Here is a 14255-nt window from a genome sequence, read left to right as displayed (position 1 = left end):
TTCATCTGCTACTTTGTCCATCTGACAGTAACACCCACCACAAATGATGTGGCCCTGCCTGCCGGGAAGACGTGGCCTTCAGTCCCTTACGGTGGGTTCCTCACAGGTTCACCCCAACCCAGGCCAACTGAGATATTTTATATCCCTGAGCCTCTGTGGAGATCTAAGTTTGAATGCCTTATCTCAGGGGAAATTCCTCAGCATCCTGCGTAGATCAGTGGTCCTTGTCAACTCCACCCACGCAACATCCAAGAACGAAGAGCAAGTGTGTGCACTGGGAGATGCTTACATGTGAACCCCAGCTCCTCACATCCAAAATATCCTATTACACCTAAATAAGTTGGGTCAATTTGATATTTTCCATTTTTTATTATGAAATAACAGTGGCATGATCATACATTTCTATAGATAGTAATGATTATTTCCTTGGGATAAATTTTTAGAAGCAGAACTGTGGGGGGAAGGGCATTCTCATTTTTAAGGGTCTTCGTACATGCTTCTGATGTTAAACATTTTTCCTGTGTTATTTAGCCACTTTATTTCTTTTTTGTAAATTTAGCATTCATATTCTTTGCCTTGTTTTTCTAATGAGGTGTTTGACTTTTCTGAGTGAACTATAGAAACATTAAGGATATCTCCTTTCATTTGTTTGAGAAATATTTATTGTGTTCCTATTATATGCCGGGAACTGGGCACTAAAGATATGATAATGAACCAAACAGATGAAATATCTGCCCTCATGGAGTTTACATTCTAATAGGTAGAGACAGAGAAAATAGTGTTATAAAGAAATAGAGTAGGGTGATGTGATAGTAAATGTCTGGTGTGGTGACAGAGAAAGGGGACTCCTGGAAGTCAGAAAAGGCCTCTCTGATGTGGCGTTTACACTGAGATCTGCATGAAAAAAAGACACAAGAGCATCTTCTTATGTGAAAAACATTCCAGACAGCAGGAACCACAAGTGCAAAGGCCCTGAGTCAGGAATAAGCTGGGCTCTCAAGGAACAGTTAGAAAGGCAGCAGAAGGGCTCCTATTGTCAGCTAAGGCTGGGGCAGGCTGTAGGTGTCCTGGCTGCCAAGTGGCAGACCCTCTGGCCTTGCAAGATGATACCATGCAAGTGGTAGCCACTAAACTTTGACCCCTGCCAAAGCCCACCTCTCCCATCAAGTGCAATTTGAGTAAGCCCTCCAGGCGGGAAGTGAGCTGGGAGAAAATCCCTGGGCACCCAGGGTCATCCCCCGTGGGGGGTTTTTCCAAGACCTCCATTTCTGGAGCAGCTAGATCCCACATGCTCCTTCTTGTACATGGCACTCACACCACTGGACATCAAAAATGAAAAGTTTTGTGGGCTGCTCAGATACCAAAGAATATCCTTGGATAACCTTTATAATTTTATTTAAGGTTAATTCGAGTATGCAGAAAACACCCACCCATCCCACTCTTATGCTCTTTGGACATGTCAGGAAAAAGAATAAAAGGTCTGAAGACAGACTAATCCCAGACAATTCTGATCCCTGTGCTGGTTACTATCTTTTTGCCTCTCCAGGTCCATCCACCCTCAGCATTCTCTATCTTTCCTTATCCTGATCTGTCCAGGCAAGGCTGACTTTTCCCCACTAAAAAAGAAAAAAGAAAAAAGAAAGGCAGTAGGAGATGAAGAATGGAGATATGTATGGGGCAGATCACACATGGTCTCATAAGCTAGAATAAGAAATAAAACTTTTTTCCTAAGTGCAATGGGAAGCCAGTGAAGGGTTTTTAAAAGGGAAGTTATAGAATCTGATGTCATTTTTAAACAATTTCTCCAGATTCTGTGAAGAATATGGATTATAAGGAGGCAAGAACATGTGATACGTAAATAATGGAATATTATTCAGCCATGAGAAGGAAGGAAGAAAATTCTGCCATTTGCAACAACATGGATGGACCTTAAGGGCATTATGCTAAGTTAAATAAGTCAGAGAAAGACACATACTGTATGATATCACTTATATGTGGGCTCTACAAAATCCTTATCTTCTATTCTCTTCCACTGGCCTATGTGACTATTTTTATGCCGGCACCATACTGTTTTGCTATGCGTGTTGGCTGCTAATGACTGATAACTACTGCCTTCTATGGGGTATTGCCCTCAGCCAAGAGATCCACTTGTCCCAGAAATGCCTAGGGGGTCCCATCCCCACCTCTTGGGGGAAGCCCTCAGTCAGTAGATAATTGATATGGCCTGCAAAAGGCCAAATCCCTTGCCTAGAGGCAGAACTGAGCCCACAGTATAATTCATTCTCCAGAGGTCCCCTAAGGATCAGGCCAAAGCTACACTCCAACTGAAACTACATCTTCGCTCAGCTATTTTCTGTTTCTTTCACTCCCTTACAGGTTTCTTCTATAATCACTCCCTCACTGAAACACTGGCCCCAAAATCCTTGTCTCAGGTCTTTAAGGAACCCAACTTAAGACACATCTCTTCCCAAAATTCCAAACAAAAGTTCTAGGCTTAATATTAATAACAACAACAACAATAATAATTGTGGGGCTTCCAATTATTGGTTGAGAGTCCGCCTGCCGATGCAGGGGACACGGGTTCGTGCCCCGGTCCGGGAAGATCCCACATGCCGCGGAGCGGCTGGGCCCGTGAGCCATGGCCGCTGAGCCTGCGCGTCCGGAGCCTGTGCTCCGCAACGGGAGAGGCCGCAAGAGTGAGAGGCCCGCGTACCACAAAAAAAAAATAATAATAATAATAATAATAATTGTGTAATACATCAAAGCTCTCCAGATCCTCCCAATATGTCACAAAGGGAAAAAAGTAATAATTAGTCTACAATCACTCATTTCACAAGTTCCCCAGGGGACGTTTAATGGAATGTTATCATGGCTGGCTTATTTCCCTCTTTTTTCTCTACTTTGTCCCAGCTGTCACTCTACCCTCTCTGCCACTCCAGAAAACATTCCCAATACAGTGCACATACTCTTACCGCACAGTTATTTCAATAAGTATTTAATTACAGGAAAAGATCATAAATATTATCTGAAGTGCACTGGAAAATAGAATTCCCCGTGCTGCCAGAGGTCCTGATCTGTGGCTGCTTTCCCTCTTCGTAATATTTTCTTGCATCATCTGGCATCTGCAATTGCAAAAGTCACCCTGGCTGGGCTGAATGCTTGCTAATTAGCAAAGGATTTTATTCCAGCCATGTTACTTTGGAGTGATGGGGCACATGGCGTCTCCAAAACTCTCCCGCTGGAAGAGCTCTGATCCTACATTAATGAGTGGATGAAAGCCTACAGGGCAGAGGAGTGATTCTACTGATGCAGGACACAAGTTATTAGAAAGAAGTAAGATGGGGTCTCCAGAAACCTGTCATCTAGCTGGAGAGATGAGACTAACCACCAAGGAACAGTCATAAACAATGTAAGACAAGCAGAATTAAGTGCCAAATTGTGTGGGTCTAACAAAGGGAGTGTGGGTTTCAGAGAACCAGGGAAGAGATGAGAGCTGGAATAACCAGAGAAAGCTGCCCGTAGAAACTCTGGAAACGGATCTTTAAGGAAAGTGGTATACTCATGATAGAGATTCAAATGAAGCATGTTTAGACCGCCCTAGCCTCATTCCCTCCTGAATCAGTAAACAACCCTCCTAATGAAATTCTGAGCAGACAATGCAGCTAGGTATCAGCCCCTGAGCTGAGAGTTGACCTCAGGTTTAAGGATGGACGCAGTGTAGAAAAGTTCGCCAGCAGTCCTCAGAGCTGAGTTCCAGTCCTGACACCACCCCTAACTGGGACAGCAGGACATTGAGGGCCAGTGGCAAAGAGGAACCAAATTCATTCCTTATAGAAACTGCAAATGAGCTTTGGAGCTAACAAGACTCAGGAGTTGCCATGAAATCCCACAAGATTTGTTTTTATCCTCTCTGATGCGTGGAGACAGATAATGAGCCCCTTCCGTAGTCTGTTCTCGCTGACAAGGCTGCCTTTTCCAGGGAGCCCTGGGGGCTGTCCCAGGTTGCTGATTCGTGATTCAGGGACAACCTTTGTGCTTACTGTGTCCCTCTCACAAAACCATCCCCAGAAGTGTTTTTAAAACCCCACTGGTTCGCTTAACAAGAAGAAACCTAAAATCTGTCAGCTACATACATCTACTTGAGCAATCTGAGCTGCTTTCTACAAAATGCTTAAATGACCTTCAATTAGTTTGATTCCAAACCTAAGATGAACCCAATTAGATTATTCCACCAGGTAAGTAGGATGTAATTGTTACCTTGACAACATTGATAGGGTACCAGCTCTGAAGTGAGGTCCACACAAACTGGGGAAGATGCAACTGGACAGAGATTCTGACCATTGTCATCAAAACTTCTCCCCTGTTGGGACCATGTCCAGTCTGAGATTTCACCTCTTATATGAAATACACAAGTCAGTCTGGGTCTTTTTTTTTTTTTTTTTTTTTTTGGAAAACTACAGCTGCAGTCTATTCAGGCTTATGTGTGTGTCACTAGGTAAATTTTAGAAAATATGAATAGTTTTATGAGGCAGGGGTGGGGTACTGTACTGCATAGCTTAGACCAGAGAATTCACTGTAAATTACTGTACTTCGTATAATTATGCTGTAGGTGGGATTAATCATACGTACTGGAGCTTTGGCTTTGCAACCTCAGTTAGAATCTGGGCTTTTCATTGACTAGTCATGTGACCTTGAACAAGTTACTGAACTATTCAGAGTCTTAGTGCCTTCCAGGACAAAATAATACCTCTATCACAGGGTCATTGTGAGGATTATACGAGATAATGTGTGTAGGATGTTTAACATCCTGGCTGACACATAGTAGATGCTCAATGAATGGCTACCAGTATTAGGAAGGACACACAGCACCCCAACACTGCGATCAGGGAGGCCAGGGTTGACATCTAAACATCTTTTCTTTCTAGCCTGAAACCTCAAGCAAAATACTTAATATTTCTAAGCCTCAGTTTCCTCAACCATAAAATAAAGGAAAATATTCCTCTCTCATAATGTTATTGTCAGCTTTAAATGAAAGAAAGCCTTTACAGTGCTTAGCACATTACCCGACTCAGGGCAAGAGCTCTCTAAATGTTGACAATAATGTTTTGAGATACCAAATCCCATAAGGTGAGGAGGGTTAACTTTGTTAATCTCCTTCATTGTCCCCAAGGGACTCAACCCTTGGAAGAAAGAGAAGGAAGAGTTTGGGAGAAGATTCCAAGTTAAAGTAAGCACATCTCTTCTCTGAAGTGTTCCTCCAGGCTAAGACTCTCTCTCTTTCCCTATCCCCTCCAGAGACTGCATATTCTTCTACATTACATATTATAATCAAAACATATTACAAGTAATAAGGTCAACTCATAAGTGTCCCTAAGACTTTTTAAAATGTCAACTGGCCACAAACCTTTGTTTTCCCACTTATGAGCTGTTGGGTTCAGGGAATCTATAGCTGTCCTCTACTCTGGACCCAATCTAAGCTGCTGGTACCCCCAAGCCCCTTCTTAAATAACATCTTCAAAACTGGGTGTCAACAGCCTGGTCTTGAAAAGTTTCCTTCTGGGAAATATTCTGGAAGTTGCTTTTCTGGAAAATAAGCAAACTCTATCACATTAGGTAAAAACCCATTCTAAGTTTTCAAAAATTATTATTATGTTCCCCCTTTTTTTTTTTTTTTTGCGGTGCGTGGGTCTCTCACTATTGTGGCCTCTCCCGTTGCGGAGCACAGGCTCCGGACGTGCAGGCTCAGCGGCCATGGCTCACGGGCCCAGCCACTCCGCGGCATGTAGGATCTTCCCGGACTGGGGCACGAACCCGTGTCCCCTGCAGCGGTAGGCGGACTCTCAACCACTGCGCCACCAGGGAAGCCCCAATTATTTTCCCATTTTATTATTGAGAAAGTTGAGATTCTAATTGGGTAAGCAATTTTCCCAAGAACGTACCAAAGGAGGGATATGGGCCAACTAAGTCTGTCTTAACCCAAAAACAAGGAAAAAGAAGAAAAGATGTGGACCACCAAGAAACTCCAAAACCGAACTTAACCCTTTTCTCCCCTAGAAGTTGAGTATTTGCCTAATAGTCTTAGAGGTGCTACCATTTAAAAGTTGAGACTTGGGTCTGAAGAAAAGGTAATTCTGCTCCCCTATGAAGAGAGCACAATGAGGCAGAAAGAGCACCACATTTGGAGTTAGAAAGTCCCAGATTGAAATGTTGATTTTCTTTCTTCCTAGGTGTGTGGCAAGTTGGGCAACCTCCTTAACATCTCTGAGCCTCCTTTTACTCTTCCATCAAATAGTCATGGCTATACCCAACTTAAAGGGCTGCCGGAAGGATTAGGGCTAAATTATGAGTTGGGTATTGCCTGTGGCACAAACCCTGTGTGACTGCATTTGTACCCAGATGATCTGCCACCTAATCTCTGGTCGTGTGCATCGAACAATCTTGTCCCTAAATCAGAGGGAACCCTGGGATCTCACCATGAGATGGATCGAAAATGGACTATGACAGTTTCAGAATTAGAGGTTGAGAAAGATATTGAAATTAACCAAGTTTACTCATGACTTGAAAGTAGGAAGGATCTGATTATCTAAAGAACTGCAGGTAGATTTCTTTGATTCCATAAATCATAAATATGTAGTTAAATGTAGGAAGGCGGCAAAATAAATTCATAGCAAAAGAGCAGAGAATTTGCCATCAAACCAATATTGTTCGGAACACACATCTTCCACTTATTAAACTGGGTGACCTTAGACAAATTAATCTCCCAGAAGTTCAAATTCCTCATTAGTGAAAAATAAGATAACAGCCCTTGAAGGACTATTTCCAGGATTAAACAAGATAATATATGCAAAGCTCCAAAGTTTTTAGTGGAAAGGGTAAGTAAGTGGGCTGTAAGCACACAAGAAAACCATAATAAAATCAGAAATAACAAACTAGATTTACCTACATAACATGGATAAATCACAAAGATGTGCTATATGTGGGAAAAGACACAAAAAAGATCATGCATGTAAAATTTAAAACACACTAAAATCACTATATTTTTTTAAAGATACACATATTTCTGGGACTTCCCTGCTGGAGCAGTGGTTAAGACTCTGAGCTCCCAATGCAGGGGGCCCAGGTTCGATCCCTGGTCAGGGAACTAAATCTCACATGCATGCCACAACTAAAGAGTTCGCATGCCACAACTAAGGAGCCAGCGAGCCGCAACCAAGGAACCCACCTGCCACAACTAAGACCCGGCACAACCAAATAACTAAATAAAATAAATATTAAAAAAAATAAAGATACACATATTTCTAAATAAATATAAAAGGAATAAACATGGGATGATATATATTTCACATATACTAAAGTAGATCCCTATGAGGGGTTGGGGAAGGATTGAGGACGGAAGGATAGGAGGGAAAATAATATGAAGAAAGACCTTGCCCTGTTCAATAATGATGGTTTATCAGGAACTGGGGAATATGGTTAATATGCCCCAGTTCCTGATTCAAGGAACTGGGAAATATTCAAGATTTCCTTGAATCTTTGGATTCAAGATTCCATGATATGTTTAAGTATCTATCAATCACTTGAAATCGTGCCTGCATATTTAATATACTCAGTAATTAGTAGCTAGAGTATACACATTACATAGTACAGATGTTAGGAAAATTCTTTCAGGAGCCTCATTTAGCCCATACACCTAGACATACAAATCATGGACTGTGAGAGCAAAAGAACTTTAATGATCATATAATCTAGCCCTACCATTTTTCAGGACAGAAAGTAAAGCCCAAGGAGGGAAAGTGAACTTCTGAAGGTTATTCAGCTAGTCAGTGTTTGTCCTAGAGACGGTAGCCATGGATCTTGACCATACCAAAAGGGCCTTCCAAAGAACATAACTCATCCCCAGGCCAGGCTGCTGGAGTGGGGTGGAGGGAACAGCTCAAGGAGGCTATGTTTTACATGATATGTCAGTGTCTCCCTCCCACTAGTGACCACTGATGAGAGCTAGAGGAAAGATTAAAGTGGTAAAGATTAAAATGGAGAAAAAGACTTTCAGTTTTTTTATTGATGCTGAGATGTAATTGACATATAACAGTGTGTAAGTTTAAGTTGTACAATGTGTTGGTTTGATACACATATATTGCAATATGATTGCCACCATAGCATAAGCTAACACCTCTATCATGTCCCATAACTATCACGTCTTCTTTGTGGTGAGAACAATCAAGTCTCTCAGCAACTTTGACGTTTACAACACAGTATTTCAACTATAATCACTGTGCTGTGGCCTAGATCTCCAGAACTTATTTATCTACTAGTTGCTAGTTTGTACCCTTAAACATCTTTTAATACCAACTGACTAAGCAATTTTTGACCACACGCTGAATTAGATAATAAGAAAAATATATATCAATGGGTAATATGAGAGAATAGTTCACATAAAGAGCAGAGTTGTCATCCTCCAACTTCTGAAACACTTTCCTGAGAAAAAGGGATTAGAACAGCTGTGTCTGGAAGAGGCGAAACTAAAGTCAATGCATAGAATATAAAGAGAAAGAATCCAGATACAAAAAGAGAACTAACAGGTAGAGCTGTCCACAGATAGAAGCTCACAAGGCAACCGTACAAGCACGTGGAGGGTGTGCAGCAGAGAAGACTCCAATCTCGGAGTCTATGTGTCTCCTATCTTCACAGGAATTTCCAAATATAAACCAGAGTTAATTTGAATTAGAAACACCCGCTCATGGCTCAGCTTCCAAAAAATGCAGGATGCCAGAGAAGACTCAGCCGGGTGTAAGATTTCTCAGAAACAATCTCTGTACATTTGCCCAGAAATATAAACCTAACTTCTACCAGAGAGAAAACATCAGTCTTTCGATTCTGGGATTTTTTTTTTTCATTTCATTCTCAGCCTCAGATCAACAGTCTATGTGGAATCCATGGCCAAGAATAATTTCACCATAGTAACTGAGTTCATCCTTATGGGCTTTTACTGGCTACCTTAAGCTGGAGATTCCCCTCTTCCTGGTGTTTCTGAGTTTCTATCTAGTCACCCTTCTGGGGAATATAGGGATGATGATTCTGATCCAAGAGGATGTCCAACTCCACACCCAACGTACTTCCTTCTGAGTCACCTCTCCCTGCTAGACATCTGCTACACCTCGGCCATCACCCCTCAGATCCTGGCCACACTCTCCACAGGCAGGACAGTCATCTCCTATGGCCAGTGTGCTTCCCAGTTCTTTTTCTTCACCATTTGTGCAGGCACAGAGTGTTCCCTGCTGGCTGTGATGGCCTGTGATCGCTATGTGGCTATTAGCAACCCACTGCTCTACACTGTGGTCATGCATCCCAGGATCTGCTGGAGTCTAGTGCTGGGAGCCTAAGTCTACGGGGTAGCGAGGTCCATCCTGCGTACCATGTGTACTTTCACCCTCTCCTTCTGTGATAACAATCAGATCAACTTCTTCTTCCGAAGCTTGCCTGCAGTGACACAACAAACACTGAGACTGTCGTTGTCTTCTTTGGCAACTTTGTGATTTTGGCCAATGCCTTGGTCATCCTGATTTCCTACCTGCTTAGCATCAAGACCATTTTGAGGGTGAACTCTTCAGGTGGCAGGGTTAAGGCTTTCTCCACATGCTCCTCCCAGCTCACTGCTGTGGCCGTTTTCTTTGGGACCCTCATCTTCATGTATCTGCAGAGTGGTTCAGGCAAATCCCTTGAGGAAGACAAGGTAGTGTCTGTCTTCTACAGTGTGGTCATCCCCATGCTGAGCCCTGTGATATACAGCCTGAGAAATAAGGATGTGAAAGCGGCCTTCAGAAAGGTCACTGGTAGATTCCAAGTGTCACAGAGTGTGTAGATCTGGGTGTAAGGACCTCTCATCTTGGTCCATTTTTTTTCCCGTATTAATATATCCTAATAGGCACCAGCAGTATATGCAACCGGTACCCACAAACAAAAAGAAGGTAGAGAGGTACCACAGGCACACAAGAAAAACTGCAAATCTACAGCAACATGGTTGGAACTAGAGATTATCATACAAAGTGAGGTAAGTCAGAAAGAGAAAGACAAATACCATATGATATCACTTATATGTGGAATGTAAAATATGACACACATGAACTTATCTACGAAACAGAAACAGACTCACAGACATAGAGAGCAGACTTGTGGTGGCCAAGGGTGAGGAAGGGTGGGGGAGGGATGGAGTGGGAGTTTGGGGTTGGTAGATGCAAACTATTGTATATAGGATGGATAAACAACAAGGTCCTACTGTGTAGCACAGGGAACTATATTTAATATCCTGTGATAAACCATCATGGAAAAGAACATGAAAAAAGAATGTATATTGATGTATAAGTGAATCACTTTGCTGTACAGCAGAAATTAACACTACTTTGTAAATCAACTATACTTCAGTAAAAGATCTTTTTAAAAACTTTTAACTGCAAATGTGATAACATTGATTTCCAGCAATTCAAATATACTTTCTTCCCCCTCTCCCACCTCCAGTCCATTCCTAAGAACCCAGAAGTCTCATACTGCTCACTGACATCATAATTTACAGAATCTCAGAGTCCCCAGAGGTCTTCAATTAATCTCAATCCAGCCCAATACTCTTTGCATGCTTGGGTTTCCCATCCTTTCTCTCTCAGTTTTGCTCTCATCAATACTGCCTTTTTTTCTGGGACAAGGATTATATCAGGAGATCCCTGTGGATAAAACTAAATAGTCTTTTTTTTTTTTTTTTTAAATGCGTGAGTGACTGATCACCTCAGTAAGGGAGGAGTGTTGTGTAAGACAAAACTGAGTCTCTTAATGGCCAAGGGAAGGGAGTGTTTAAGAAATGAGCCTTCAGGCTTCCCTGGTGGCTCAGTGGTTGAGAGTCCGCCTGCCGATGCAGGGGACACGGGTTCGTGCCCCGGTCCGGGAGGATCCCACATGCCGCGGAGTGGCTGGGCCCGTGAGCCATGGCCACTGAGCCTGCGCATCTGGAGCCTGTGCTCCAACAACGGGAGAGGCCACAACAGTGAGAGGCCCACGTACCGCAAAAAAAAAAAAAAAAAAATGAGCCTTCATCTTCACCATTCTAGACATTCCTGTCTCCCCTTGGAGAGCTCACTCCAGAACAATGAAATTTGCAAATTCCAAATTTACAAATTGCCTTCCCACTTAATCACTTAATCAGGTTTTGTTATTCTCGCTTTGTTGTTACTCTGATATCTTCAAGGTGAATTAAGCCTTTGGGGACGTTTCTGAAGGATATGGTGCATTGCCTCTCCTCTCCACTCGCATAGCCTGCCTCATGAACTATTTTCTCCTACCAAGCATCCTATTTCCAGGAATGGCAAAGTCAGAGAGCAAAGGTAGGTATAAGGCAGGTATAAGGAAAACCCTGAACCACATATTATCTTCTCTGGCAAAAGATGTGGTAAGAGGGGAAAGTAACTGAAACTCCTGCACAAGGCTGCAAAACCCTTCAGGGCAGAGTCTGTTTTCTTTGTTGCTGAACTTGTCTCCAAGTCCAGAGTTCGGACCAGATGAATTCTCAATAATTGTTTTTGAACACATTTTTATGGCACATGCATGGTCTCATTTGAGCCTCACGGAAGCGGCAAATAGCGAAGACGTGGTTAGGTAGAAGATCCCACCTTGGAATTCAGAAAACACTTTCTCATAGTCCCTTTGGGCCTTTGCTCAAAGTCCCTTTGTTCAGAGTTTACAGCCGCATAGGCAAGGAACGTCAGGCTTGTATCTGAATCCCAATTCTACCACTAATTCACTGTGAAACCTAGGGTAAATGGTTTAATTTCTCAGATCCTAAATTTCCTCGTCTAAAACAAATGTAACAACTCCTAATTTAAGAGTGTATGGTAAAAATTAAATAAGGTGATGACTAAGAAATCTAGCACCAATTAATTGCTCAATATATATTTTTCTCTTCCCTTCCCTTTCCCTCACTTTCCGATATCAACCCTGGGCCTTGCCACAATTCCATGGCCATGAACAAATAGTAAGGAGATCATGAACAAATGATAGGGCAAGAGAATGAATTCGGGAAGGTGAATATAAATCCTTTTCACCCAAGAAATAAAATCAATATGGGTGTTTAACTTGGGGGATGGAAGGGGAGAGTGCATTTGTTTACATCCCACATAGTCAAGGGTAGCCAAATGATGTCTTTTTCACTGAATGTCTTGTTGTGTGCCCAATGAACCCCTCTAACCAATCTTGAATTTATGAGAAGTTGATCCTCCATGCCCTTCTATATGTGAACAACCATTTTATTAAGATGGCCCTTCACCCTACCTACAGCTGATTTGTTCAGAAGTGAGCACCTGACCCACGTTAGGTTTAATAAAAATTTTTCCATGGGCATTATGAAGTTCAACATGTAAAAGAGATTTAGCATAGGAGACCCGATTGTCCAAAGTAGAGAAGTCAAGAGAGGGGCAAAAATGAAGTCGTTATTCAAAGAGAATCTGCAACAAAAAAGACTAAGAGCTCTAACAGTTTCTATTTCCTACTTCCCATTTGTACTAAGAAGCAGCCACAGTTATTTTCTTGCTTCCTTAAGGCACGTTGGAATCCTACAATAAATTCCCCTTTGGGGACTAGTTCAAGCTTGGTCATCAGGGCCAAAGGATTCCATACTTATAGAATTCTAATGGAAAGGAGTTCTCCAGTATGTTACAGCAGATCTGCCCTCATTGGCACTGATTATATCTATACTCTTTGAATAAAGAAAGGACTGGGTCTCATTATGAGACTCAGTAAATAAAGTAAATGAAGAGTGTGTCTATACTTCTATCATTTTCTCATTGCAGGAGAAACTTCCCCACTCACAGCTTAGGTAACCACTGTTGTAGCACTTGACCTTCCCCTTCAAGTGATCAGACTAGAATAAGCCCCTGACCCAGGTTTCATCAATGCGTGAACAGAGTAGAGAGCCATGAGATGCTCTAGAGCCGTAAGATTACTAAGCAAGAGCAATAAAAATATCTCCCCCTTGGGCTTCCCTGGTGGCGCAGTGGTTGAGAATCCACCTGCCTATGCAGGGGACACATGTTCGAGCCCTGGTCCAGGAAGATCCCACATGCCACAGAGCAACTAAGCCCCTGCACCACAACTACTGAGCCTGTGCTCTAGAGCCCGCGAACCACAACTACTGAGCCCACGTGCCACAACTACTGAAGCCCGCGCACCTAGAACCCGTGTTCCGCAACAAGAGAAGCCACCGCAATAAGTCCGCGCACCACAATGAAGAGTAGCCCCTGCTCGCCACAACTAAAAAGAAAGTCGTGCGCAGCAACGAGGACCCAACGCAACCAAAAATTAATTAATTAATTATTTTTTTAAAAAAAAGTATCTCCCCCTTGAGGATTTAAACTGAAAAATATGGGAAAAGACTAAGTTAGCTGAGAAATGAGACTCACAAATGATGATAAGCTATGGAGAGAATGGCTGAGTCATGTTTACGGACAGACCAGAGAGGAAATGAGCAAATGTCAGACGCTGAGGAGGCAGCCATATAAACCAGTCCCTAGTGCTACACTAGATCTTTCCAAATCTTGAGTTATGTTCCAGACTGAGTTCTAGCACTCCCAATAGGTCCCCCCAAGAAACCCCTGTCTCCTTTTTGGAGCATAAAAGTCTTAACCATAGACGCATATTCTACTAGATAATCTGAATGGTCTCTTTTACAACCTAAAGAACCTAGTAACTCATTGTCCTAGCTCCTAATAAAATATTATTATTATTATTAATACAGCTAAGAGTAACAGAGCACCTATTATATGTCAGACACTATTCTGAAAACTTTTAGATGTATTTAACAACTCTATGATCCCTTAGCAACCCTATGGTGTAGGTGCAATTATTATCCCCACGTAGGGATGGGGAAAATAAGACATAGAGAAGATAAGTTGTCCAGGGTCACGGAAGCAAGCCTCTTGATTTGAGCTCAGGGACTCAGGTCCCAGAAACTCTAGTCTTATCTACTCTCTTATATCACCTTTGAACACCATTTTATAAACAATTGTCCCTTCTCTGGTACAGAGTGACTTAAGGCAAAATGGCCCCTGAATCACTTTGCAGGACACCTGAAACTAAAACAACACTGTGAATCAACCGTACTCCAATATAAAATAAAAATTAAATTATAAATAAATAAATAAATTTCTCCCAACAACAACAAAAAAATAGCCTTATTCATTAGGCTCTTTCTCCAGGAATCATAAAAGATGGTTTTTCCT

At 42.2% G+C, this 14255-nt stretch overlaps 1 pseudogene; it reads left to right on the top strand.

Moving 5' to 3' along the window:
* The first annotated feature begins 8933 nt into the window (after positions 1–8933).
* On the top strand, positions 8934–9859 carry LOC114887668 (annotated as a pseudogene).
* The last annotated feature ends 4396 nt before the right edge of the window (positions 9860–14255 follow it).

The sequence above is a fragment of the Monodon monoceros genome, unplaced genomic scaffold (genome assembly GCF_005190385.1).
Source record: "Monodon monoceros isolate NGI ecotype Baffin Bay Population unplaced genomic scaffold, NGI_Narwhal_1 Super_Scaffold_7, whole genome shotgun sequence".
Taxonomy (NCBI): domain Eukaryota; kingdom Metazoa; phylum Chordata; class Mammalia; order Artiodactyla; family Monodontidae; genus Monodon; species Monodon monoceros.
This window is presented reverse-complemented; position numbering and strand designations above follow the sequence as displayed.